Below are 5,083 nucleotides of genomic sequence, written 5' to 3' on the forward strand. Positions count from 1 at the left end.
TGCTCTCCCAGCCTGGCGTTGGGCATGTGTCACCCTCCGCCACGCAGCAGCCCGGGTTAACCCTGGTACCCGGTCCCATGAGAGCAGGACCCTGGCAGTGCTGCGAGGGTGATCTGGACACGTGGCCCCTTCCCTCCGGCGGCGCAGTTTCCTCTCCTTCCCTCCTGGGGTAAGGTTTTGGCATCCCCATCCCCCTGGTTTCTGGCACCAGCGCCTTGCTCTGCCCTCTCCCCCTGTGCCCCGGCTGCCCACGGGGATGCGGGGACTGCTGGCTGACGTAGAGGAGCCCGGATCAAGCAGGGCTGTGAGGTGAAGGTTTATCCAGGTGTGGTTTATCCAGGGCAGTCCCTGGGCATGGCACGGAGCAGGACACGGCTCCTGCCCCCCCATCCCTGCTGCAGGACCAGGGCTGAGGGCGCAGGCACCATCGAGTGCGCTCCATCCATCCCTCAGGGGTCAGGGAATTGAGCCCCAGGCCCTAGGGGAGCAGTGTGCAGGGGGCCTGAAGCACTGGGGGAGTGTGCAGCTGGGGAGGGGAAGCCCTCAGGAAGGGAGATGTGGGTACAAGGGGGGGCTTTTCCCTGCTGAAACACTAAGCAGAGCCCTGCCTGCTGCGGGGGGGGAGCTGCCAGGCCTCAGCCAAGGGGATATGGGGACGGTGCCTGTGCTCAGCCCCAGAGCCACATACCTGGCCCCATCTTGTGCTGCCCCGTGTTCCCCGTGCCCTGGCTGAGCAGCTGGGGGCTCCCGGACCTTGTGGCTCTTAGTATTATAATTTCTTTTTTTTTTTTTTTAATTTTTAAATTACATAATTTATTGGGAATCCATCTGTTCCAAATAAACCTCAGTTGTGCAAGCAGTGGTTTTGTGGGGTTGGGGCTCAGGCCAAGCCTGCTGGCCCTCACGTAGCCGGGAGCTGCTTGGCCGGGGGCAGTGGCTGCGGGGCTGCAGCCTCCCGGGAGGGACGCGGGGCTGTGCTGGGGGCAGAAACCCCAGGGGACAGGGGCAGAGCTGGGCACAAGGTGTTTGAGCGTCCCTGAGTGCCTTGGTGGCACACAGTTCTCGGTAGGGCCCCCCCACGTGCTGGGGAGGGGGTCCCAGTGGGGTGTACCAGTGCCGGAGCGCGGCACGGGGCCCTCCAGCCCCTCTGGCTCGGCATCTGGAGCAGCAGCGGAGAAAGCCGGCCGCATCCTGCCGCAGGAAACGGCCACCAGTGTCATCTCCATCTGCTTCCTGCCTGCTCCTTGAGTGCAGGGCTGTGCCCAGGCAGCTGCTCCCGGCCTCGTCACGGAGGGGACCGGTGCAAGGTGCCGGCATTGTTCCCGTGGCCGCTGCATTCCTGCCACTGCCGGCGGAAATGCCGGAGAGGGCGCGAAGCCCTGCGGCCCCCGTGGGACAAGCTGAGGGCTGGGCCCGTGCATCCTCAAGGCTTGGCCATGGCCGTGGCGCTCCTTGGAAGGCCTTGGAGCTCTGAGCAGTGCGTGGGGATGGGGGCTTGAACGTGCCCAGCACCCACCGTGCTGCTGGAAGCGTCTGCGTGGTGGGGCTGGCGTGGCTGGTGGCACCCCGGCGGTGTGCGCCATGAGTGCTGTGCCTCGGCCTGTGTTTTTGGCACAGCCACCATCCCCTGTCCGGCCCGCATGTCCTGAGCCCTGGGATGCAGCCAGAGGTCCCCAAAAGACCTCCAGCAGTGGCTCATCCCTCTCCCCTCCCCTCTCCCGGCACCCCCAGCACCCTTGCTTCTCAACTGGGCCAGCTTGGACCCAGCAAAGCTCCCCGTCCTGGCCGTGCCCAGCAGCCAGGCACTGCGGTGGAGGCCGTGCACCCTCCCGGCCTCTGCCCCCAGCTGCTGAGACCTCGCAGCCCCTCCGGCTTTGGCACTTGCCGCAGCCGCTGCCGGCAGCGTGCGAGGGAGCTGGCACGGTGCACGGGGACGGTGGAGGAGCCCGGCAGCCCCCACCTGCCTGCAGGCAGCAGGCCAAGCCAGGAAAAGCCAGAGAGTCCTTCGCTCTCCCGGCCCAGGAGCCTTTTCCTCCGGCACCGGCTGGCCACAGCCCAACCGGGGGGACCTCCCCGGCCTCCCCCTTCCAGGGCAGAGATGGGGCCAGCAGGGTTGGGGCGGTTGGGCTGCGGCCAGGGCACCGCATCCTGCCTCTCCCTCATCGCGGCACCCGCCGGCATGGCAGCCCCCGGCCCGGCAGGAGGGGAAAACCCAGCGGGGCCCGCACGGGACGCACGGGGCGGGCGCAGGCGTGCGGCGTGGCGGGAGCGCGCTGGCGCGTGGCCGGGGAGCGCATCCCTCCCGCTCCCCGAGGATGAGCTCATGGAGGCCAGCTGGGCCCAGCCCCGCTTCCCCCGGGCCCCTGCTCCCAGCCCCGCAGCTGCAGCCTTTCCGCCCCTCCGCGGCCCCGTTAACTCCCTCCCCACCGGTGCTGCCGCCCCTGTGCCCGCCTGCGGGACCCCCGGCGCGGTGCCCCCCCGCGCAGCCCTCGCTTTCCTGCGGCTCCCCTGCCCCAGCAGCTCGGGGAGCCCAGCACCGCTCCGGGGGTGGGGGGAGGCAGGAGGGGTCCCATCCCTTTTTGCAGGGCTCAGCCGCCGACCCACATGCAAGCCCCCCTCAGCCCTCAGCCGCTGCCCCTCTCCGTGGGCATGGGAGGGAGCAGGGAGGGGGGAAACAGGGGCAGAGAGAGCAGGAATGAGGATGCAGGGAGCTGGGACACCGGGGATGGGGATGCCAGGGACCAGGTGCCTGCAGCCGGGGCCCATGGGGATGGGGACACCAGAGAGGAGAACACCAGGAACTGGGACACCAGGGACAGGGACTCCAGGGACAGGGATGCCAGAATAGAGACACCAGGGACAGGGACACCAGGAATAGAGACACCAGAGACAGGGATGCCAGGGACAGGGACGCCAGGAATAGAGACACCAGGAATAGGGACACCAGAGAGAGGAATGCCAGGGACAGGAACGCCAGGGAGGGGGATGCTGGGGACGAGGATGCCAGGGAGGGGGGTGCCAGGGGTCAAGCACCCACCGCTGCTCCCCTGTGGCCAGCGGGGCCGGTGGTCTTAGGCTGGGAGGGGGGCAGGTCAGGCAGCCCCAGGGCATGACGGCAGAAGAGCCAAAGGTGCCCAGGACAGGGCTGTGGTCCCACAGAAGCGGGGCAGCTCCAGCAGCTGCAGCAGTGCCCGTCCCGTCCCGTCCCATCGCCCTGTGCCCCCCCACCCAGGGCCGGGCTCAGGCTGAGGCCCCTCTCCCCACCCCGGGCGCTGCACCCACCCGGCACCAATCGCCAGTAACCACGGCAACGAGAAACTGCTTTCGGCTGGCGAGATGCGCAAGCCCCAGCCCCGGCTGCCGTTGCAGCATCGCGTACAGCACCAGCACCCTGAGGGACAGGGACTGAGACCAGGACAGGACAGGTCGTCCCCCTCGCAGGGCACCGAGCATCTCTCCACGGCCCCAAGGGCTGCAGACCTCGTCCCAGCCCCCGGTCCAGCCACCCAGCCGCCACCGCGCCGAAAACAAGTGGTTATTGTCATCATAGCTCTTTATTATAAAGATGTATTTACACAGAACAAATCTTTACAGACACGAGAGACACGGTGACCAACAGGGCCCGGCACCACGACTAAGCCCCCCACTTTGGCATACGTTAGTGCTTCACACAGAGACCCCCACGGGTGGGCACCCCACGCCCCGGGGGTCCCGCAGAGGTGGCTCTGCCGCCAGGGAGGGGGGGGCAGCTCCCGCGGGGTTAGCACCACGAGAATAAATAGACCCTCCCCAGCCACGCTGCCGGGGCAGGTGGGCGACAGGGACGGGGGCAGGACTCCTGCGGGGCCGCAGGGAGCTCCTCCGCCCGACAAAGTGCTTTGCGCAAAGCCCGCGGACCCGGCGAGCCGGGAACGGGGCACGGGGACAGCGCCCCAGCTCCACCGTGGGCTGCCCGGGAGGCGGCGAGGGGACACGGTGGTACCCACGGGACACGGCCCGGGGGCCAGCCACGGTGGTGGAGGTGACGCCAGCCCGGGGCTCACGGGTGGGACCCCACGCACGGGGCTCAGGGCCGAGCAGACCAGGCTAGGGAGCAGGGCTGGCAGCGGGGCACGCGTCCCTGGAGGGCTGCTGGCGACCCTGCAACAAGAGCGAAGCGCGGTGGGATGAGCCCCAGCCCAGCACCACCGCGTGTGTCCCCGCATCCCCCCCCCCCGAGCCCCACCGCCACTCACCTGTGTCAGAAGGGCATGGGGCCCTTGTGGGAGAGCCGCGGCCGGGGCCGGGGCCGGCGGAGCCTCCGCCATCCTCCCGCCCGGTGCCCGGCCCCGCGCCGCGCACCCCGCGGCCGCACCAGGGTTCGGATGCGGCCCTGCTCCGGACCCGTCCCATCCGGCACCGGCCCTGCGATGGCAAGAAGAGCGTTAGCCGTGTTCCCCCCCGCCACCTGCACGAGGGATGGGGATGCTGCGGCGCTCGGCCCAAAGCGGGCAGGGCCGGGCGGCAAGGTTTCCTGAATTGCCCCCAGCAGAAGCCATTCGCGAGTGCTTCCTGCACCGGAGCGGCCGGGCCACCTGCACGGAGCACGGCCGCTGCGAAGGGCACGGCACGGCCCCGACTCGGGCTTGGCTCCCCGGCTCCCCCTGCCCACCCCAAAGCCGCCCGGCTCCCCGCCGCCCCGCAGCCCCCTCCCCGCCTGCCCGGTCCCCACCGCACCGGACCTCGGCCGGCACCGGGGGCTCGGGGGGCCGCGACCCCCGGCTCTGCGCCCGCCGCCCACCCGACGGGACCCCGGCACCCCGTGGCACGGCCGGCTGCCGGGGACCTCCGCGGGCCGTCGCTCGGCCCCGCTGCCCCGGGGCGGACAGAGCGAGGTTTGTTACCGCCCTGAAAAGAGCTTTGTCCTCCCCCCGGGGGGTGCCGCCGGCTCCCTGCCAGCCGCGGCCGCCCCCGGCTCCGCGCCCGCTCCGCTCCGCCCCGCAGCGGGCCCCGCTCCCCCGCGCCGCACTCACCCGCGGCGGCGGCGGCCAGGGCGAGGCAGAGCAGCAGCAGCAGCAGCAGCAGCGGCAGCCAGCGCCGCTCC

The 5,083-nt window shown here is 70.2% G+C and overlaps 1 long non-coding RNA gene across 3 annotated transcripts; it reads right to left on the reverse strand.

Annotated features, from left to right (window-relative positions):
* Positions 1–3,955: 3,955 nt before the first annotated feature.
* On the reverse strand, positions 3,956–5,074 carry LOC118157265. Of its 3 annotated transcripts, none has more exons than XR_004746595.1 (3): positions 5,013–5,074; positions 4,236–4,404; positions 3,956–4,140 (listed from the first exon to the last, which is right to left on the reverse strand). It is a non-coding gene; the product is annotated as an uncharacterized LOC118157265 (long non-coding RNA). The 3 variants fall into 3 exon arrangements; XR_004746597.1 differs by lacking the exon at positions 5,013–5,074 and adding an exon at positions 4,884–4,903; XR_004746596.1 differs by lacking the exon at positions 5,013–5,074 and adding an exon at positions 4,781–4,819.
* Positions 5,075–5,083: the final 9 nt, after the last annotated feature.

The sequence above is a fragment of the Oxyura jamaicensis genome (genome assembly GCF_011077185.1).
Source record: "Oxyura jamaicensis isolate SHBP4307 breed ruddy duck chromosome 4 unlocalized genomic scaffold, BPBGC_Ojam_1.0 oxy4_random_OJ106465, whole genome shotgun sequence".
NCBI lineage: Eukaryota > Metazoa > Chordata > Aves > Anseriformes > Anatidae > Oxyura > Oxyura jamaicensis.